This window comes from Pongo pygmaeus, chromosome 11 (genome assembly GCF_028885625.2).
Source record: "Pongo pygmaeus isolate AG05252 chromosome 11, NHGRI_mPonPyg2-v2.0_pri, whole genome shotgun sequence".
NCBI lineage: Eukaryota > Metazoa > Chordata > Mammalia > Primates > Hominidae > Pongo > Pongo pygmaeus.
In genome coordinates, this window is record NC_072384.2 from 114,708,327 (window position 1) to 114,732,468 (window position 24,142).

General features: G+C 36.7%; 1 protein-coding gene and 1 pseudogene across 4 annotated transcripts in view; one reads left to right on the forward strand and one right to left on the reverse strand.

Moving 5' to 3' along the window:
- SPAG16 (sperm associated antigen 16) overlaps positions 1–24,142 on the forward strand; it is a 1,161,609-nt gene that overhangs the window by 1,020,922 nt on the left and 116,545 nt on the right. The gene's annotated exons all lie outside the window — the stretch shown is intronic.
- Positions 8,200–9,017, reverse strand: LOC129031786 (large ribosomal subunit protein uL18-like; annotated as a pseudogene).

A 24,142-nucleotide genomic window follows, 5' to 3' on the forward strand; every position in this document is an offset into this window, starting at 1 on the left:
AAAAATTTAAATTATAATGGTGGACATTTATGTTCTTAAGGTATCCATGTAATATATAGATAGCAAAATATCTTTGTTTCAGTTTAAACATGAAAATCCAAAATTAGCATATCATAATCAAGGGAATTGCCTAAGGTTGTCTTTCTGAAGAGAAATGACATTTAAAAATTTTTTATTATAAAATCTTTTGATAAAATCAATGGGATTTTTTCATAACTTAGAGAAGAAAATAAAACATCTAGCCTAATCTGACCTCCCAAATATAGAAATTGAATTCCATTTTAAATGATTTCCTTTGATCTTTGGACATATGCCTATTCTTTGCATGATTATGGCTGGAATTGGTGAGCATAGAATTGTGTGTGCACACTAATTGTGTGTATGTGTGCATATGTGTGTTTTGCTTAAATAAATGACATTATTATTTATTTTTTGATTAGTTAAATGTCTATCTTTTCTGAAGCATGAGTTTTTTACTAAATGCATTAAATTCAGTGTACGTTCAATTTTTCAAAACTATTTCAATCCACTCTATGCCAAACTACAAATTGTAATGCCATGAGAATTATATTGCATGTATTTTATAACTCCAATCTACTTATTGGAAGGAGGGGGTGGTGAAACATATGTCATGTAGCTGTTAAAGGAGATCTTTGCCAGGTACTTCTAAAGAAGATTTTAATTCAGGAGAAAATAATTGCAAAGCAGAGAAGGTCTGTGAGAAGAATCTATCTTGAGCACTTAAGCTGAAACCAGAAGTCCAAACAATGACCTCTGAATCATGGGGGTCACCTTGTATCCTCTATTTATCTTTAAAATTGAACTTATCCTGAAATGTTTGCTTAAAGGCAAATGTTATTTCCTGATCGAGATCTTATAATGAATTAGTGCCAGAGACAGAATTTGGATTAAAGGAAAGAGAATGTCTTTTGACTTTTAGGTCCATTATTATCAATATGTTTAGTTTCACAGCTTGTCTCCTCCCATTGGAGTCTTAATTCCTTTAAAATTAGAATTTCATCACACTCATCTTTGTATCCCTTAGAACACCAGGTACAAGATCATGCACTTAAAAATGTATTGACTTGAATAATTTTCCAGTGCAGTCTACTTATCTACATAAATATTCAGTTAGCAGATTAGACATGGAATGGTAACGTTATTGAACATTGGCTGCATCTTAACCATCCTGTTAATTCCATTTGCATAGTCTTTGTTCAAGTATTTTACAGTTCAAGCTTTCTTTTGGACCATAATCCAAACATATTTAAAAAGTAAAAATGAAGTCCTTTGTGGGTATTTTTTACTTTCATAGGAGAAAGTGTAATTTAAATCTGTTGGTTGATAAAATAGAAAAAGTATCTTGGGATCTAAGTTTTTCTTCGGGATACCAATTTGAGTGGTCTGTCACTTTCTGCTTACAACATACTGTACTTAGCAAACTAAACTCCTCAAAATGGAACTCATGAGCCTCTATGATACGGCTCCTGACTACATGTCCAACTTTATCTTCAGTCAACCTATGGCTTTTATATTCTCATGAGTGAATGTATTAGCTATCTTTCTACTCCTAGAATATCTCAACTTTGCCATTTTAGGAGTTTTCACTTGCTTTCCCATATGCCTGAAATGCATATCCTTGATTAGTCCTGTGGTTGTCTCCATAGCCCTACAGTTCTTGGATTTAAATATCCTAGATATTTAAATATCTTGTAAAGGGGTGTTTTCTGACCATCTTATCTATAAAGTAGCTCCCCATCAGAGGTACTTGCTGTCACAGCACATTTTTTATTTCTTTCACAGAATGTGTCACAATAATTATCTTATTCAGTAGCTGTCTTCTGAAACAAAGTGTAAGTTCCATGAGTACAGTAACCTTTTTCTACCTTTTTCCTGAATATACCCACTGCGCAGAAAACGGTGCCCAATAGAAAGTAAAAGTCTAGGAAATGATTTCTGAGTGAAAAAACAAATATTTACTGAAAAACTGTGACTTTTGAGATCTTAATTTAAGCAGTAAATTAATTTGAAGGGTAAAGTATAATTCTGATACTTTTTGCATTTTTGTTTTCTCTAAAACCAATGACTAGTTAGTATCCATGTTGTAAGCCAGCCAAACTGCATTATTATTTCAACAATTAAGACTGTGGGACATAGGAAATTAGGAAGTTTTCCAAAGTAGTAATGGGGATAAAAAAAGAATTTTTTAGCTTTGTTTTTATTCAAACAATAAATAACTGTATTTTTAAAATTTTCCCCATCAGAGGTACTGAATGTAAATAAGTCCCTTATGATACCAAGTATTTTTTCATATCTATATCCATTTTAATAATTAGTTTATGCAAAAGTTCATAAATTTAGAAGTTTGTTGGTAAGTTATTATTTCTAATCTCCTAATAAGTTGGAAGAAAATTATGACTTCAAACAATATGTTGAAACCTTATTAAGAGAAACTGGCCACGTGTGGTGGCTCATGCCTGTAACTCCAGCACTTTGGGAGGCCATGGCGGGTGGATCACCTGAGGTCAGGAGTTTGAGACCAGCCTGGCCAACATGGAAAACCCCGTCTCTACTAAAAATACAAAAATTAGCTGGGCATGGTGGTGGGTGCCTGTAATCCCAGCTACTCGGAAGGCTGAGGCAGGAGAATCACTTGAACCCGGGAGGCGGAGATTGCAGTGAGCCAAGATTGTGCCATTGCACTCCAGCCTGAGTGGCGAGAGTGAAACTATGTCTCAGAAAAACATAAATAAATTTAAAAAAGAGAAACTGTTAATTAGATTAGATTCATTAATTTTTTGAAGGGTTTTTTTGTGTCTCTATCTCCTTCAGATATGCTCTGATCTTAGTTATTTCTTGCCTTCTGCTAGCTTTTGAATTTGTTTGTCCTTGCTTCTCTAGTTCTCTTAATTGTGATGTTAGGGTGTCAATTTTAGATCTGTCCTGCTTTCTTTTGTGGGCATTTAGTGCTATAAATTTCCCTCTACACACTGCTTTAAATGTGTCCCAGAGATTCTGGTACATTGTGTCTTTGTTCTCATTGGTTTCAAAGAACATCTTTATTTTTGCATTCATTTCATTATTTACCCAGGAGTCATTCAGGAGCAGGTTGTTCAGTTTCCATGTAGTCGTGCTGTTTTGAGTGAGTTTCTTAATCCTGAGTTCTAATTTGATTGCACTGTGGTCTGAGAGACAGTTTGTTGTGATTTCTGTTCTTTTACATTTGGTGAGGAGTGCTTTACTTCCAACTATGTGGTCAATTTTGGAATAAGTGGGATGTGGTGCTGAGAAGAATGTATATTCTGTTGATTTGGGGTGGAGAGTTCTGTAGATGTCTGTTAGGTCCACTTGGTGCAAAGCTGAGTTCAAGTCCTGGATATCCTTGTTAATCTTCTGTCTCGTCGATCTGTCTAATATTGACAGTGGAGTGTTAAGTTCTCCCATTATTATTGTGTGGGAGTCTAAGTCTCTTTGTAGGTCTCTAAGGACTTGCTTTATGAATCCGGGTGCTCCTGTATTGGGTGCATATATATTTAGGATAGTTAGCTCTTCTTGTTGAATTGATCCCTTTACCACTAAGTAATGGCCTTCTTTGTCTCATTTGATCTTTGTTGGTTTAAAGTCTGTTTTATCAGAGACTAGAATTGCAACCCCTGCTTTTCTTTTGCTTTCCATTTGCTTGGTAGATCTTCCTCCATCCGTTTATTTTGAGCCAATGTGTGTCTCTGCATGTGAGATGGGTCTCTTGAATACAGCACCGTGATGGGTCTTGGCTCTTTATCCAATTTGCCAGTCTGTCTCTTTTAACTGGGGCATTTAGCCCATTTACATTTAAGGTTAATATTGTTATGTGTGAATTTGATCCTGTCATTATGATGTTAACTGGTTATTTTGCCCATTAATTGATGCAGTTTCTTCCTAGCATTGGTGGTCTTTACAATTTGGCATGTTTTTGCAGTGGCTAGTTCTGGTTGTTCCTTTCCATGTTTAGTGCTTCCTTCAGGAGTTCTTTTAAGGCAGGCCTGGTGGTGACAAAATCTCTCAGCATTTGCTTCTTTGTAAAGGATTTTATTTCTACTTCACTTACGAAGCTTAGTTTGGCTGGATATGAAATTCTGGGTTGAAAATTCTTTTAAGAATGTTGAATATTGTCCCCCACTCTCTTCTGGCTTGTAGAGTTTCTGCCGAGAGATCTGCTGTTAGTCTGATAGTTACCCTTTGTGGGTAACCTGACCTTTCTCTCTGGCTGCCCTTAACATTTTTTTCCTTCATTTGAACCTTGGTGAATCTGACAGTTGTGTGTTTTGGGGTTACTCTTCTTGAGGAGTATCTTTGTGTGGTGTTCTCTGTATTTCCTGAATTTGAATGTTGGCCAGCCTTACTAGGTTGGGGATGTTCTCCTGGATAATATCCTGCAGAGTGTTTTCCAACTTGGTTCCATTCTCCCCATCACTTTCAGGTACACTAATCAAACATAGATTTGGTTTTTTCACATAGTCCCATATTTCTTGGAGGCTTTGTTCAGTTCTTTTTACTCTGTTTTATCTAAACTTCTCTTCTTGCTTTATTTCATTAATTTGATCTTCAATCACTGATACCCTTTCTTCCACTTGATCGAATCAGCTACTGAAGCTTGTGCATGCGTCACATAGTTCTCGTGCCATGGTTTTCAGCTCCAACAAGTCATTTAATGTCTCTCTACATTGATTATTCTAGTTAGCCATTTGTCTAATCTTTTTTCAAGGTTTTTAGCTTCCTTGTGATGGGTTCAAACATCCTCCTTTAGCTCCTTTAGCTTGTTATTACTGATCTTCTGAAGCCTACTTCTGTCAACTCGTCAAAGTTATTCTCTGTCCAGCTTTGTTCTGTTGCTGGTGAGGAGCTGCGATACTTTGGAAGAGAAGAGGTGCTCTTGTTTTAAGAATTTTCATCTTTTCTCCTCTGGTTTCTCCCCATCTTTGTGGTTTTACCTACCGTTGGTCTTTGATCTTAGTGACCTACAGATGGGGTTTTGGTGTGGATGTCCTTTTTCTTGATGTTGATGCTATTCCTTTCTGTTTGTTAGTTTTCCTTCTAACAGTCAGGTCCCTCAGCTGCAGGTCTGTTGGAGTTTGCTGGAGGTCCACTCCAGACCCTGTTTGCCTGGGTATCACCAGCAAAGGCTGCAGAATAGCAAATATTGCAGAACAGCAAATATTGCTGCCTGATCCTTCTTCTGGAAGCTTTGTCCCAGAGGGGCACCCACCTGTATGAGGTGTCAATCAGCCCCTACTGGGAGATGTCTCCCAGTTAGGCTACACAGGGGTCAGGGACCCACTTGAGGAAGCAGTCTGTCCGTTCTCAGAGCTCAAACGCCGTGCTGGAAGAACCACTGCTCTCTTCAGAGCTGTCAGACAGGGACGTTTAAGTCTGTAGAAGTTTATCCTGCCTTTTGTTCAGCTATGCCCTGCCCCTAGAGGTGGAGTTAACAGAGGCAGCAGACCTTGCTGGGCTGTGGTGGGGTCCACCCAGTTCTAGCTTCCCTGGCTGCTTTGTTTACCTACTCAAGCCTCAGCAATGGCGGATGCCCCCACCCCCCCACCAGGCTCCTGCCTCGTAGGTCGCAGGTCAATCTCAGACTGCTGCACTAGCAGTGAGCAACGTTCTGTGGGTGTGGGACCCGCCGAGCCAGGCACAGGATATAATCCCCTGGTGTGCTGTTTGCTAAGACGGTTGGAAAAGCGCAGTATTTAGGCAGGAGTGCCCCGTTTTTCCAGGTACAGTCTGTCATGGCTTACCTTGGCTAGGAAAGGGAAATCTCCAGACCCCTGGCACTTCCCGGGTAAGGTGACGCCCCACCCTGCTTTGGCTCGCCCTTCGTGGGCCGCACCCACTGTCCAACCAGTCCCAATGAGATGAACCAGGTACCTCATTTGGAAATGCAGAAATCACCCATCTTGTACATGGATCACGCTGGGAGCTGCAGACCATGCTGTTCCCATTCGGCCATCTTGGAACCGGACCCCATCCTCTTTCAAGGTATGAAAGATTATTGACCTTATTTTGTCTAGGTGGAGGAACTGTATCATACAATGGTATATTTGAGCTACCGTGGGACTGATATAGTCCTTCTATAAAGAGACTATCTAAATGCCTTATGAATCTTGATATTTTCCTAAGAAGCACTATCTTTGAGAAAAAACTTATTTTCTGGTAAATAAAATGAGGAAATATGAGGGGCAAAGTTGAGAGCCTTCAACTTTCAATTATTCCCTTTAAAGCTCACATTTGATTTTGGATTATGCTATGGGGAATGCACACAAATCCCTCTTTTCAAGTGGAATAATTTATTTTCTTAATGTTTGTGTTTCAACCTAAAAGAATTGTTTTTATACCTACATTTGAAACTTCAGAAAACAAGATTCACAGAATAATTAAAAACTGCATTTTAACCTAAATGTGGAACTTTGATTACAGACATTACCGCAAGCAAGTGATTCAAACGCCATTTTTCCTGTGTCATCTTTTAAACACCACTGCAGATTTTTTATTTTGAACGTGTACTTGACTTCTGCTTCTATCTAAGTTAGAGGAACAGTAATTAGATGTACCCTCATGCCTGAAACAATAACAAGCAACAACAAAAACAAACAGAATATATGAAACAAGCTTTTTTTTTTTTTGAGTCTTGCTCTGTCTTCAGGTTGGAGTGCAGTGGTGCGATCTCAGCTCACTGCATCCTCCACCTCCCGGGTTCAAATGATTCTCCTGCCTCAGCCTCCCAAGTAGCTGGGACTACAGGCATACACCACCATGCCCAGCTAATATTTGTATTTTTAGTAAAGACTGGGTTTCACTATGTTCACAAGGATGGTCTCAATCTCTTGACCTTGTGATCTGCCCTCCTTAACTTCCTGAGAAACAAGCATTTTTTTAAAATTGCAAAACACTAGGCAATAAAGTACAAGGAACCCAGAGAGATGAAAAACACAGCCCTACATTTGCATCACCTTCCTGCTTTCAGAGAATTTCTAAGCCACAACTCTAGAAAGGAGAGCCCAGATGGAAATTGGTGAACTCTGTAAGGTAAGGAAATGAAAATGAGAGCCCAGGGATAGCAAGGCTTTTGGAATTCACAGAATAGAGCTCTGGAGAGGAGAAAGATACACAAAGAACCCCAAATATTTACATAAGGTACTCCTCAAGTATTCATCAGAGTACTGATCAGGACATACATGTGAGGAAACTGATTGACATTTGTAGTACTATCCATCAATAGCACAACACATATTCATTTCAAGTATACATGAAACATTGACCAAGATATATACGATATATACTAAGCCATAAAATAAGTCTTAGTGAATTTTAAAAGATTCAACTCACACAATGTATTTCTCTAACTAAAACAGGATAGACTTAAAATTCAGTCAGTCCCCAAATATTTGAAAATCAAAAAAACCCATGGATCAAAGAATAAATGAAAAAGTATTTTGAACTGAATGAAAATGAAAATACAAACATAGCAAAAACTAAGGAATGACACTAAAGCAGTTCTTAGGAATTTATAGCACTATATGCTGACATTACTAAAGAAAAGATGTCTCAAATTGATGACACCAACGATCACTTTAAGACACCAGAAGACATGACAATTAACTCAACATAGCAGAAAGGAAAGTATAAATACCAGGACAGAAATCATGATCGAATAGAGATGATGTCGGTAATGCAATGTTGGTTTAATATTTGAAATCAGGCAATGTAATTCACCAGGAAAACTAAAAAACATGCAGAAAAAAATAAGACATAAATAAATAGAGAGCTATACTTGTTCATCAACAGAAGACTCAAAATGATTAAGATGTCATTTCTCCCCAAACTTATCTATAGATTAAATACAATGCCAGTTCAAATCCTAGCAGGTCTTAATTGAAGAAATTTTCAAGCTTATTTTAAAACTCATATGGAAATAAAAAAATATAGAATCACTAAAACAACTTTGAAAAAGAACAGATTTGGAGTAGTAACACTATCTGCTCTCAAGGTTTATTATGATGCTACAATAATCAAGACTATTGGATTGGCATAAAGAAATAACTTGGTCAAAGAAACAGAGTAGAGATTACAGAAATAGATCCACATATGGGCAACTGCTGTTGGTATTTTTTTTTTAAGTTTATCGTCTTTCTGAAAAATCTTCATGGAAAACTGTTTGGTTTAGCTCTCAGTAGCCTGCTCCTGAGCTGTGAGGAAGCTTGCCTTCTTTTGAGCTACCTGATCTTTCTTCTGAGCAAGGGACATTTTGGGATGGTTCTACCTCTTTTAACTTATTTCCTGGGTGTCTTCTCATAGACTGGATTCTCTCATAAAGCAGCATGAGTTTCTTATACCTCTCCTCCATGTCTGGAATTATGCTGTTCTTTATATATTGAGAGGATTCTTTCTTGCAAGCATCTTCATCTTCCTCTACTTAGTAGCACATGTAATCTGCGACATTCTGGCCAATAATGTGCTTCCGGTGTACTCCTGCATTAAATTCCTTGCTTTCAGAATCATAACCAGGGAATCGTTTGGTACTGTGAGGGATAGACAAACCTCCATTCACAGCTCCCTCAGGGCGCCAAAAAGTTTATTGCTAGTAGTAGTTCTGGCAAGGCCTTCATCTCCAGTCACCTCCACTTGGCCTTCATAGATCTTGTCCATACCAAACCTATTGAGAAGCCTGTGGTCCAGCAGCAGGCCAGTACAATACGCTGCAGCATAATTTGTCAAGCCAACCTTCATGCCATATTTTGGCAGTTCGTGTGCATATGCTGTGCAGACTATCATATCCCCTTCTATACAGGCATAAGCAATATGACAAATGATATCTGTTATACTATCATCCTGCATTTGGGTGTTTTCTATTTATTTTTATCCTGTATCACCAAGTGTTTCTGAGCATAGTAATCAGTTTTACCATCCCATTGTCTTCTAAATTTCACTTGGAGTCTCTTAAAGTAGGCCTTATTCTTAACCATTTTAACAAACCACATCCTGCAGAGCAAATGCCCACGTCTGCGGCTTGGCAGAGACTTCTAGACCCAGCAGCGCTAGGTGGGGAAAGAGGGAGCAACTGATTTCTGATGAAGTTGGTGACAGGGAGGAATGGGAACTCTCATACACTCCTGGTGGGAATGTAAAATGGCATGACTCCTACCTGTTTGGAAAATAGTTTGACATTTTTTTAGAAAGTTTAATATATACCTACCTACCATATGACTCAGCCATTATACTCCTAAAAGAAACAAAAACAAACATATGTCCATACAAAGACTTGTACCCAAATATTCATAGAACCTTTATATTCAATAGTCAAAAACTAGAAATAACTCAAATGACCATCATCCAAATTGTAGTATGTCCATACAATAAAATGTAATAAACTACTGATAAACACAGTGTGGATGAATCTAGAAATAATGATACGAGTTTTAAAAGCTAGTCAAAAAACAGTACATATGGTGTGATCCCATTTATATAGAACTCAAAAAAATGCAAAGTAATCTATATAACTGAAAGCACATCAGGGGCTTCCTGTAGAGAGGATTGCAGTGGGTTCTAATCTCTCATTATAAAGGAGAACAAAGGAACTTTCAGAGGTGATGGATATGTTTACTATCTTGATTGCGATAAAGGATCCAGAAGGGTATACATGCGTTAAAACATTGAATTGTACACTTTATATGTGTACATTTTATTGCAGATCAATTATACTTTAACGCTGTTAAAATATGAATAAAGCATGTTTTAAAACATTTAGAAATCCAAAATATCATAAATTAAATATAAATTATAAATGATGTAGATTGAATCAATTATAATAAAATTGCTGAAAAGAAGTGTTATCAGAAAAAAAAGAAAATGGTACTCTACTATAGTCACAATAAATCTAATGAGGAGAAATATTTAATAACACTGATAAACACTAGTGGATTTTGTTCCTGGTTCAAATCTGTCAATTCAGTATTTCCTAAGATTAATATTAATTTATTGTATAAAACATTTGTGTTTAGTCAATTGATAGACTGATTATTTCTTCTAAATACAGAGGAAACTTTATCTGGGAATTGCATTATTTCCTAGTGATTCTTACCACCTATTCTAACAGGACACAATTTTGCAGATATATTCTTCTAGATTTTTGACTAAGAATTTAAAGAAATACCGTTTGTTAATTTTTAATTAATTTTTTTCTACAATCTTAGAATGAAAATTTTAGAGCGGAAAAGACCACAGAAACCTTGTACTATATCTCCGCAATACATAAAAGCCAGAGTGAGCTCACTTTAAATGGCTAACTTAGGATATGAGGAGTAATTGGCAACAAGTGCTGGAACCAGATTTCAAGTCTCATAATATCCAGTCCAAAACTGTGAGACACTATGTAGGTTTCTTCAACTTGACGTATTATGTATGATAGCATAATGGATTTTCTAAATAGGTGGAAGAAGCCTTTACCTTCGACTGACAGATTTGCTGAGAAAAGACAAAGAGGATCACAGCAGGTTCAGATGAAAAATTGACAGGAGCCTCCACCTAACTCCGATACTGACTCAGCGTGAGATATATAGATGACAACAACCAATACTCTAAAAAATTATACATGTAAGAAAAGATGCAGCCTAGCAAACACATAAAAGTATATAACTGTGATAATTATTAATAATTATTAATAATTGCAGGGCCCACCAGTCTTCTGTCAGTAAATTGATTGTACACAGGTTTACTGCCTGGGTAATTTGTTTATCTTGCCTGCATCAGTTATTTTGTTGAATTATTATCATAATAACATGTGTGAACCAGTCTTCTTAAAAGTGTAAAGACTTTGGTCTCTTCTTGTTGATTTATAGTTTGGTCATGACAGCAGCAACAACTACCACAAAAATAATAGCAAATACTTATAGGGTGTTAAATATATGCCAGCCCCATATTAGCACTGTATAACACTTCACATATTCGCACTCCTTTAAATACTTTAGGTATTTCTAAATACATTACATATCTTAACTTCTTTAATTGCCACAAGGCCTATAAGTTTGATGCTATTTTTACCTCTAATTTACAGATGTGGAAACAGAAAGATCCATTAAGTTATGGAGCAAGAAACACTCTGGAGATAATACTCTAAACCACTGTTTTAAAGTGTAGAATTAGCTTTACAAAAAATAAAAAATAAAAAGCTTTAGCCAAAATTTAGAAGAAAGATTGTACTCCAAACTAATGCTTTCTGCTGATATTGGCAGAATTTTTGCTGCTCTAATAGTTTCTGTTTAATGCGCAAATTGCTTTAAGTACACATATAACACTGCGGCATTAAGGATAAAGATATTCAGCCAATTCCTTTCTCATCTGTGATAGTTCTAGCTCTGCTTATTTGTACAACAGTACTTTGAATTTAATCTTTAGAAAAACACAAGAAATTAACATTATAAACTTCTTTAAATTACCAATGAATAAAGGGGGCAATAAAATCAGTAATTTATTAAATAAAGCACAATGGAAGCATTCACTAAGATGTCATGAAAATGCTAATTAATAATCAAAACTTATCCTATTGATTTGAGAGCTTTTCAGTTAGACTTCCAGATAACATCTAGAAATAAGCACTGTACATTCTTAAGTAGAGATTTCATGACTAGGTCATATCCTTATATAGCACCCCTCTTTTGGGGTGTAAGGAAATACCCTGCAGTGAATATCCTCTGAAAGAGACGGCGTTATGAGAAAAAACACAAATATTATCTTCTAGGTCACTAACAAGGGCTGATTATTTTATGTCATGTCATATTGCTCTTCTTTTTTCCTTTTTGTCTTGATAAATTGTATCAGTTCTCCAAAACTCAGCTTATCTCATCCCTTTGATCTCCTTTAGTTTGATTTGCTTCTTCCTTAACTTTCCAGAACACTGAGGTATATATATAGCATCTGGCACTAAGTTATATAGTATTTCTCCTTTTGGTGGTGCATCTGTCTCATGTTTCTCTAGCTCCACAGCACCTATCAAAGAACCACAGGTAGGAGACTCTCAGGAGCACTCTGTTCCTTTTGTCCACGAAAAGAAAAAGTGTATATTCATTTGGAGGTCTTTGTATAGTATTCTGTTGAGATCTGTAGATGCAGAAAGTTAAGTGTCCAGCTAAACATTATGTAAGTTGAAAATGATTGATGCCTTTATTAGGTAAGAAAGTCTTTTAGTTTTTCCTATCTAGTCAAACTTCATTACCAAATTATCTTTTATCCAATAAACTCATTTTTAAGGTTGAATAATATTCTACTCTGTGTGTGTGTGTGTGCATGTGTATTTGTGTGTAACCACATTTTCTTTATCCATTCATCCACTGATGGACACTTAGGTTGATTTCATGTCTTGGCTATGATGAGTAGTACCGCAATCAACAGATGTACAAATGTCTCTTTAATATACTAATTTTCTTTCTTTGGATTTATCCCCAAAAGTGAGATTGTTGGCTCTATTATAGATCTATTTTTATATTTTTGAGGAACCTCCATACTGTTTTCCATAATGGCTGTACCAATTTACTCTCCCACCAACTGTGTACAAATGTTCTCTTTCCTCATATTCTTGCCAATATGTATCTTTTATCTTTTTGATGATAGACAATTTAACAGGTGGGAGACTATACCTCATTGTGGTTTTCAATAGCATTTCCATGATGATTAGTGATGACAGCACCTTTTCATATACCTGTTGGCCATTTGTATGCCTTCCTTGGAAAAGTATCTACTCAGGTCTGTTGCTCATTGTTTAATCAGATTATTTGAGGTTTTGTTTTTTTTCAACTGTTGAGTTGTAACAGTTTCTTACATATTTTGGATATTAAGCTCTTATCAGATGTATGGCTTGCATACATTTTTTCCCAATCCATAAGTTTCTATTTCATTCTGTTGATTGTTTCATTTGCTGTTCAGATGAAAAACTACCAAAACCCACTAAACTACTGAACTACTTAACTACTAAAACTGCTAGCCGGGTGTGGTGGCTCACACCTATAATCCTAGCGCTTTGGGAGGCCGAGGCAGGGGAATCACGAGGAGTTCGAGACCAGCCTGGCCAATATGATGAAACCCCATCTCTACTAAAAATACAAAAAATTAGCTGGGTGTGGCAGCAGGTGCCTGTACTTCCAGCTACTCAGGAGGCTGAGGCAGGAGAATCGCTTGAACCTGGGAGGGAGGTTGCAGTGAGCCAAGATCACACCACTACACTCCAGTCCTGGCGATAATGCAAGACTCCATCTCAAATCATAATAATAATAAATAAATAATAACTAAAAAAACTGCTAAAAAGCAGATGCTTTTAGTTTGATGCAATCCCACTTTTCTAGTTTTGGCTTTTGTTGCCTATGCTTTCAGTGTCATAGCCAAAATGTCATTGTCTAGACCAATGTTAATAAGCTTTTTCCCTATGTTTTCTTCTAGTAGTTTCATGATTTTTGGAAATGTGTGTAGGTCTTATTCCATTGAGTTAACTTTTGTACATCACTTGACATTATGCAAAGTGAAGTAAGCCAGCCACAGAAAGATAAATACTACATTATTTATTTCTATATGGAACCTAAAATATTTGAACTCAAGAAGCAGAGAGTAGAGTGGTGGTTGCTGGGCTGTGGTGAAGGGAGTAAGGGGGAGATGTTGGTCTGGGGATACAAAATTTCAGTTATGCAAGATGAATAGGCTCTGGAGATCTAATGTACAATAATGTGACTATAGTTAACAGTACTGTATTGTGTACTTGAAATTTGCTAAGCTCTTATTAAGTGTTCTCACCACACACACACAAAGAATCCTCAGGGATCCCAAAAAGTTTATATGAATGTTTATGTAATTTATTTCTCCAAAAATTCATGTAAAACCCCAATAATACTATAAATGACTAAATAGTGGTATAAAAAAATAACAGAGGCTGGGCATGGTGGCTCACACCTATAATCCCAGCACTTTGTGAGGCCAAGGTGGGCGTATCACTTGAAGCCAGGAGTTGGAGACCAGCCTGTCCAACATGCCAAAACCGTGTCTCTACTAAAAATACAAACATTAGCTGGGTGTGGTGGTGCACAACTATAATCCCATCTACTTGGGTTGCTGAGGCACAAGAATCACTTGAACCCAGGAGGCAGAGGTTCCAGTAAGCCAAGATCACACCACTGCACTCCAGCCTGGGTGACAGAGTGAGACTCTGTCTCAAAAATAAACAAATAAATAAATAAATAAATAAATAAAATAAAATAAAAAATAACAGTGATAACTTGTTCTGATATTCTCTGGCTGCGTTAGAATCACTAAAAATGATTGACCTATGAAGTTATTAATGCTATCCATAGTAGGCTAATGATGGATCACTTCCATGAATCTCATCTTCCTTGTCTCTTAATTTGAATTGTAACTGCCATGAAAGACTGTTTTCTAATTATTTTAAATTTACTGAATTAGCTATGAATTAAGACTGAAAAGATATATTGAGAGATTAATAAAGTTCTTCAGGAAAGGTATTTTATTTACATATTTATTTTGGTATAAGATTCCCTACATCTTATAATTACACCATCAGAAACACAAAACTAACTTACCTTTCCTCCTTGCATATTTAGCAATGCCATAATCATGCATGGCCTGTTACTTTCTGAACCATTTCCTATTGATTATATCCACTGAAATGTTGACATTGAATCATTGCTGAACTCTATCTGTACAAGCACTGAAAGTATTTGAAAGTAGAAATTACTCTTCAAATTTCATTTCTTTTATCTTTTCTGTTATAAGAACTTATCAGTGATTTCCTTCTGTATCCCATTATAGAAATGGCATCATGAAATAAAATATAAGCCGACAGTTCGCAGATTTATTATTGTATTTGATATATTCGCATTTTTAAAGAGTGGTGCTCTGTAGTTAAATGAGTCCAAAGAGATTAAATCTCTTTAAAAGGAATCAATCCTCTAAGAGTGGAATTTTCTTGCCAATGCAGCTTGATCAGACCATAATTGGGTGTGGGCTTTCAGAAATTGCAACACTTTTCATCTGCTCATCTATTTGAGGCAGTATTATTTTTTTGAGTTTCAATATCTTAAAATACTGATTTTTCTCTCTAATCATTGCAATTGAATGCATTCACATTAGTTGATTTCTATGAAAGTATCAATATCAATAGGAAATTACATCTTGGAAATGGATTTGACTCATGTACTTGAAAAATCAGTGTGTGAGGAAATTTAAAAGTCCAGTTTTCATTAATCTTAGCACAAAGTGTTTTATTGAAACAAAATGCTTCACATATCTGTATTTTAGTATTTGTTACATATGTAGAATAGGTAATGACCAAGTCAGGTGATTTTGGGTATCCATCACCTTGAGTATTTATCATTTCTATGTGTTAGTAACATTTCAAGTCCTCTCTCCTAGCTACTTGGAAATATACAATACATTTGTTGCTAACTATAATCACCCTACTGTGCTTTTGAATATTGGGGCTTATTTCTTCTATTTAACTGTATACCTGTGCCCACTAATCAACTTTGGTTTACCACCCCCAATCCCACCCTTCCCAGCCTCTGGCATCTATAGTTCTATTCTCTGTCTCCATGAGATCAACTTTTTTAGCTCCCACGTATGAATGAAAACATATAGTATCTGTTGTGCTGTGTCTGGCTTATCTCACTTAATGTAACAACTTCCAGTTCCATCCATGTTACTGCAAATGCCCTAATTTTATTATTTTTATGGCCAAACAGTATTCCTTTGTGTAGATATACTGTATTTTTAAAAAATCCACTTACATATTTATGGACAATTAGGTTGATTTCATATCTTTGCTATTTTGAATAGTGCTGCAAAGACATGCAAGCGCAGGTAGGTATCCCTTTGATACACATATTTCTTTTTCTTTGGATAAATACCCAGTAGTGCGATTGCTGAATCTTATGGTAGTATTATTTTTGATTTTTTGAGAAATCTCCATTCTGTCTTCTATAGTGGTTATACTAATTTTCATTCCCACCAAGAGTGTATGAGTTCCCTTCTCTTCACATCCTCATCAGCATCTATTAAATTTTTTTTGTCTTTTTAGTAAGAGCCATTTTAATTGGGGTAAAGTAATACCTCATTGTGGTTTTAATTTTCATGTCCCTGCTGGTTAGCAATACTGAGTATTTTGTCATATACCACTTGATCATTTCTTTTTGAGAAATGTCTATTGTCCTTTGCCCACTTATTTATTTATTTATTTATTTATTTATTTATTTATTTATTTATTTAAGACGTTGTCTTGCTCTGTCACCCAGGCTGGAGTGCAGTGGCGTGATCTCAGCTCACTGCAAGCTCAGCCTCCCCGGTTCACACCATTCTTCTGCCTCAGCCCCTCGAGTAGCTGGGACTACAGGCACCTGCCATCATGCCCGGCTAATATTTTGTATTTTTAGTAGAGACGGGGTTTCACCGTGTTAGCCAGGATGGTCTCGATCTCCTGACCTTGTGATCCACCTGCTTTGGCCTCCTAAAGTGCTGGGATTACAGGCATGAGCCACGATGCCCGGCCCTTTGCCCACTTTTTAATAGGATTTTTTTTAAATGTTGAGTTGTTTGAGTTTCTTGTATATTTCAGATATTAGCCTCTGTTGCATGAATAGCTGGCAAATATTTTCTCCCATTCAACAGGTTGTCTCTTCACTCAACGGATTGTCTCCTTGCTATGTAGCTTTTTAGTTTAATAGTCACATTTGTCTATTTTTGTTATAGTTCTCTGTGCTTTTGGGGTCTTAGCCATGAAATGTTTGTAAGATTGATGTCTTGAAGTGTATTTTCTATGTTCTTTTCTAGTATTTTTACAGTTCCAGGTCTAATGTTTAAGTCTTTCATGGATCTTGAGTTAATTTTTCTGTATGGAGAGAGAGAGCAGTCCAGATTCATTATTTTACATATGTACATCTAATTTTCCCAGAACCGTTTATTGAAGAGGATATCCTTTCCCAGCATATGTTCTTAATGCCTTTATCAAAAATAAGTTGGCAATAAATACATGGATTTACTTCTGGACTCGCTGATCCATTGGTCTATGTGTCTGCTCTTATAACAATACCATGCTGTTTGGGTTATTATAGCTGTGACAATCTCTATGTCATTGAGCTCTGATCTGATATTTACTATTTCTTTCCTTCTGATAATTTTGGATTTCACTTTCTCTTGCTTTCCTAACTCCTTGAGGTGCATCATTAGGTTGTTTATTATAAATCTTTCTACTTTTTAAATGTAAATATTGTTATAAATTTCCCTTTTAGCACTGCTTTTGCTGTCTCCCACAAGTTTGGGTATTTTTGTATTTCCATTTTTATTTATTTCAAGAAATTTTTTGATTTCCATCTTAATTTCTTCATTGGCCCAATGGTCGGTCATCCAGAAGCATGTTTTTAATCTTCATGTATCTGTATAGTTTCCAAAGTTCCTCTTACTGATTTCTAGTTGTATTCTATTGTAGTCTGAGAATATGCTTAGTGTGATTTCTATTTTATAAAAAATTTGTTAAGACTTATTTTGTGTCCCAAACTATGGTTTATCCTGAAGAATGTTCCATTTGCTGATGAGAAGAATGTATATTCTGTAATTTTGGATAAAATGTCCTGTAAATGTCTGTTAGGTCTATTTGGTCAAAAGTAAAGTTTAAATCTACTGTTTCTATTAAAAGTGCAATTTAAATCTACTGTATTAACATTTTCTACTATTATTGTATTGAAGTGTACCTCTCTCTTTAGATCTGGTAATACTTGATTTATGAATTTGGGTGGTTTAGTGTTGGGTGTATATATATTTAGAATTGTTATTTCCTATTGCTTGAACAATCTCTTTGTCATTATATAATGGCCTTCTTTGTTTTTTTACTGTTTTTGACTTAAAATTGATTTTATGTGACGTAAGCATAGCTACTCCTGCTCGCTTTTGGTTTCCTATTGTTTGGAATATCTTTTTCCAGCACTTCACTTTGAGTCTATATATGTCTTTGTAGGTAAAGGGTGTTTCTTGTCAGCAGTATATATTTAGATCACGTTTCTTTATCCATTCAACCAGTCTATATCTTTTAAGTGGAGAATTTAATCCATTTACATTCAAGGTTATTATTGATATGTAAGGTTTACTTCCTACCATATTGTTGTTTTCTGGTTGTGTTGTATATTTTTTGTTCCTTTCTTTTTCTTCTTTCATTTGCTATTGTGGTTAGGTAGTTTTCTGTAGTGGTACAATTTGGGTTGTATCTCTTCTTCATTTGTGTGTTTGGTTTATCTGTAAGTTTTATACTTTCATGTGATTTCATGATAGTAAATGTTGTCTTTTCACTTCCAGATTTAGGAGTCCCTTAAGCATTTCTTGTAGGGCCAGTGAAGGGCCATCAGTGTTTGCTTGTCTGGGAAATACTTCATTTCCCCTTTATTGATGAAGAATAATTTTGCTGTGTATGATATCCTTGAGTAGGAAGTTTGTCTTTTTTTAAAGCACTTTGAATACGCTATTCCATTCTCTCCTGCCCTAAAAGTTTTCTGCTGAACCCCAGTGTTAGTCTGATGGGAGTTCCTTTATAGGTGACAATATGCTTTTCTTGCTGTTTTATATAGTTTTCTCTTGAATATTGACTATAGATAGTTGGACTATAATATGCTGTGGATAATTTTTGGTATTGTAGCTGTTTGGGGATCACTGGGCCTTCTGTATCTGGGTGTGTAAATCTGTTGCTGGACTTGTAAAGTTTTGATCTATTGTTTTCTTAAATAGGATCTTAATTAAACTCTTGTTTTCTCTTCACCCTCAGGGACATTGATAATTCAATTTCAAAACACCCATCTTCAAGTTTTGAGATTCTTTCTTCTGCTTAATCTTATTTATTATTGAAGCTTTCAGATGTAGTTTATATTTCATTTAATAAATTTTTCATTTTCAGTATTTCTGATTTTTTTTAAATAGCTATTCGGAAAATTTCTCATTCATATCCTGACTTGTTTTTCTGATTTCTCTGTATTGCTTTAATAACTTTTATTTATCTTTCTGAGCTTCTTTAAACTCAGTATTTTGAATTACTTTTCTGAGAATTCATGAATTTCTTTTGATTGGGATATGTTGTTAGAAAATTATATTTTTGGGAGGTGTCATATTTCCTTGCTTTTTTATGCTTCCTGTATCCTTACATTGATATCTGTGCATCTGGTGTAGTAGTTGCTTCTTCCAACTTTTTAAATTTACTTTTGTAGGGAAAGACATTTTCCTGAAGATTTATATATGTTGTTGGTTGGGTAGAGAACTTTGGCCTCAATTTTGAGTGCATGCAATATTGTAGTATCTGTGATTTGATCAGCTGTAAAGTGTCAGTGGTATCTTTGAATTCCTTGGTGGCTTAGGGCTTAGAACACAGTTATTAGTGAAGAATGTGGTAAAGTCTTACTGGGTACAAGGATGCTGGATAGTCCAGTCTTTGAGTCCCAGTGGTGGTAGTGGTGGGATAAGCATGCCTTACCTTGAGCCATAGAGCAATGTATGCTGGCTCTGGTGTTAACACATTCAGGCAGGCCAATTCTTGGGCCCCCAGGTGGCTTTCTCAGATGCCAGTAGTGGCAGCAGTAGGCCAGGCTTGTGCATGGGTTCTTGGGCCTCTGGGCAGTGGTGTGGTGTGCATAATGGCATAAGCAGTGGTAGCACAACCCAATGGAACACCAATTCATGTTGGTGTTGGTATTGTCAGTGGCTGCAACAGGCTGGATGGGCAAGTCCCTTGACCTGCAGCTGGCTCATATGGGTTAGTGTCTGCAGTGGTGGTATTGGTAGGTTGGATAGTCCTGACCTCAGACCCTGGCAGTAGTGTTCAAGTGCCATTGATGGTGAGCTGGTCTGGTAATCCCTAGGCCTTTAGAATGTGTGCTTGGGTACTGTTCAGATGAAAGCTGGTGAGCAGATTTGTCATCAGGACCCCTGGTAGTATGTTCAGGCACTATGTATGATAGGCAGAGGCAGAATACTCCCCAGGTCACTAGCAGAATGCTCAGGTTGGGACAGCAGTGGCTGTGTTATGAGTCTGCTTCTGGGGAGGGTGGGGCCACTCTCAGTGGGAGCAGCCTAGGAAGGCAGCTGTGGAGCTCATGGTTTGCTTATGCATTGGTTCTGCAGTAGCAGCAGTGGTATTTGTCCTTGGGACATGTGAAAGTTCCTGGCCTTCCATCTCCCTCCTGTGGCAGCTCTGGTAGCAGTGGCCCCAGGGCAGAATGCAGGCCTTTGAAGACTAAGCTTTCTGAATGGTACCAGCTATGGGCCTACAACCAGGGAAGGTGGGGCCACTCTCAATGACAGCAACATAGACAGGCAACTATGGGACATACAGTTGCCTCATATCTTAGTCCCACAACAGCCCACAGCAGCAGCAGTCGATTTGTTCTTTGGGTGTATGAAATGTCTGGCTTCCCTTATCTCTCCCTGGCCTGACTGTAGCAGCAGCACCATCAGCTCCAGGGCTTCTTCCAGCTCCCAGTCAATCCAAATTGAGAAGGCTGCCTCATTTCCCTTTCATTCTTTGACTTTGTTGCTTCCAGTATTTTCTCTGTCGAATATTGGTGTTCTCTTGTAGATGACTCATTTGAACTATGAATATCTACTTGCTATTTTGGTGTCATTTTATGGAGAGGCATATAATAGCTGCATCTAGTCAACCCTTTTCCCTTATGACAGCCAAAATATTATTAATTGAAATGCCAACTGTACTTATTAAAGAGCCTAGATCTGTGATGAGCAGTGATTCATGATTTGCCACTGCATACTTGCCATCTACCAACCCTAACTATAGTTAATAATCGAACTTTGTTAGCAGCAAGTCGTGAATTTAGTCATAAGGACTCCAAAGATTGTCTGATATTTGGCTGTGTATATTCAATCTTTAGCTGGCTTTAAATAACCTGCTTTATGTTTACAGGTGTCTTCCCCAAAGAAGAGAGTTTATCAAACAAAACATAATAATGCGGATGATCTTAATGCCTCTCCCAATATGTTTTTCTGATGCCACTACACATCTAGCTAGATTTGACTCTTTAGTATGTAGCCAACATTAATGACTGTTCTCATACACACTTGATTTTTATTTCACAGAATACAAAATTCTTGATTTATTGGAAAAGAATGATAATGCCTGCATCCCTGTATGAGCACTTGCTCTAGCTACGGTCACAGTGCCATCTGCCTAGGGTCTGGGGAATTTAGGCCCATTGATCATTTGGAGAGGTTGAGGAGTAAAATAAATAGTACCTAGCTCTATCATCAAGAGGTTAGTGCTCAGGTCTACCACTTCGCTCCATTTTTGATACCAGAATCTCTGCTCTCATCACCATCTTCTGACAAGTTTGAAGTCTGGCAACCGAGGAGCAAAAGTGGGTGGGGCATTATTCAACTAATGAATCCATGAGATAACTTCTTTATCAATGCCTGCTTTGTTATACAGCAAACTCTCTGCTAACACTCATACCATGAGAAATGATTTTAACAAAACCCTAAACTTACTCCACACTCTGATGAAACAGTTTTTGCTAGCTAGCATTTATTAAGCATATTTTTTGAATCCTACTCACAATAAATAACTTATACCAACAGTTGGTACTCAAGGGATTTTGAATACCCTCCCTCCCTAAGCTCTCCTTAATTGGAATAGAAGGGATATGAAGTCCAGGGACAGTGGCTCATGCCTGTAATCCTAGCACTTTGGGAGGCCGAGGTGGGTGGATTGCTTTAGCCGAGGAGTTTGAGACCAGCCTGGCTAACATGGCGAAACCCCATCTCTACTGAAAATGCAATAATTAACCAGGCATGGTGGTGCATGCCTGTAATCCCAGCTACTTGGGAGGCTGAGGCAGGAGAATTGCTTGAACTAGGAGGTGGAGGTTGCAGTGAGCTGAGATCAAGCCAACGAACTCCAGCCTGGGCCACAGAACAAGACTCTGTCTCAAAAAAAAAAAAAAAAAAAAGGGAAAAGAAGGGATATGAGATCGGACCAGCTGCTCTGTTATATATTACATACTCACAAACCATTTTCTTAGCCACCTTCAGTTAATGTATTTTTAATTTTTATCTTTTTAAATTTTAGATTCAGGGGATATATGTGCATGTTTGTTAAGTGGATATAATGCATAATGGTGAGGTTTGGGTTTCTAGTATACCAGTCACCCAAAGAGTGAACATTGTACCTAATAGGTAATTTTTCAACCCTCATGCTCCCCCTCCCATACTCCCCATTTTCAGAATCCTCAGTTTCTATTATTTACATCTTTATGTCCATGTGTACTCATTTGTTAGCTCCCCTTTAAAAGTTAGAATAAGTGATGTATGATTTTTAAGTTTCTGAGTTATTTCACTTAGAATAATGGCCCCCAACTTTACTCATGTAGCTGCAGAAAACATAATTTCATTCTTTTTTATGGTTGCATAGAATTCCATAGTGTATATATGTTTAATCCTATCATCCATTGATGTACACTTACGTTGATTTCATGACTTTGCTATTGTGGATAGTGCTGCAAGAAACATGTGAGTGCCGGTGTCCTTTGGATATAATAACTTCTTTCCTTTGCGTAGATACCCAGTAGTGAGATTGCTGGGTCGAATAGTAGTTCTATTTTTAGTTATTTGACAAATCTTCCTACTGTTTTCCATAGAGGTTTTACTAATTTACACTCCCATAGTGTACAAACATTCTCTTTTCTCCACATCCACACCAACATCTGTGGTTTTTTGACTTTTTAATAATAGCCACTCTGACTGGTGTGATGTGTTATCTTATTGTGGTTTTAATTTGCATTTCTCTGATGATTAGTGATGTTTACCTTTTATTACATGTTTATTGGCCACTTGTATGACTTCTTTTGAGAAGTGTCTGTTCATATCCTTTGCCCACTGATAATAGTTTGGATGTATGTCCCCTCTAAATTTCATGTTGAAATTCCATCCCCAGTGTTGGAAATGGGGCATAGTGGGAAGTGGTTGAGTCATGGAGACAGATCCCTCATGAATGGCTTGGTGCTCACCTCACGGTAATGAGTGAGTTCTTTCTCTGAGTTTACACGAGATTGTTTAAAAGAATGTGGCACCTCCCCATTCTCTCTCTTGTTCACTCTCTCACCATGTGGCATGCTGGCTCCCCTTCACCTTCTGCCATGATTGTTAGCTCACTGAGGCCCTCACCAGAAGCAGATGCCAGCACTATGGTTCATGTACACCCTGCAGAACCACAAGCCAAATAAAACTGTTTTCTTAATAAATTACCCAGTCTCAGTTTTTCCTTTATATCAATGCAAACAGACTAACATATCTACTTTTTAATGGGGTTGTTTTTGTTGTTGTTGTTGAGTTTTTTGAGTCCTTTGTAGATTCTGGAGATTAATCTTTTGTCTGAGTCATAATTTGCAATTATTTTCTTCAATTCTGTAGGTTGTCAGTTTACTCTGTTAATTTTTTGTTGTTGTTATGCAGAAGCTTTTTGGTTTAAGTCTCATTTGTATATTTTTGTTTTTGTTGCACTTGTTTTTGAGGTCTTAGTCATAAATTCTTTGCTTAGGCTAAATGTCCAGAGCAGTCTTTCTTAAGTTTTCTTTTAGAATTTTTACATTTATTTTTATATTTTCAGGTCTTACATTTAAGTCTTTAATCTATCTTGAGTTAATTCTTGCATGTGGTGAGAGGTATGGGTCCAGTTTCATTCTTCTGCATATGACTAGCCCGTTTTCCAGTGCCATTTATTGAATGATATTGTTTATTATCATTGTTTCTTTCTTTCCCCATTGTTTATTTTTGCTGACATTGGAAAATATAAGTTGGTCATATATATGTGGCTTTATTTCTGGGTTCTCTATTCTGTTTAATAGATCTGTGTATCTATTTTTGTATCAGAACCATGCAGTTTTAGTTACTATAGACTTACAGTATAATTTGCAGTCAGGTATTGTGACGCCTCCAGCTTTGTTCTTTTTGCTTAAGATTGCTTGGGTTATTTGGCTGTTTTTTTTGTTTGTTTGTTTCATATGAATTTTAAGATTATTTTTTCAAATTCTGTGAAAAATGACATTAGTAATTTGATAGAAATTGCATTGATACT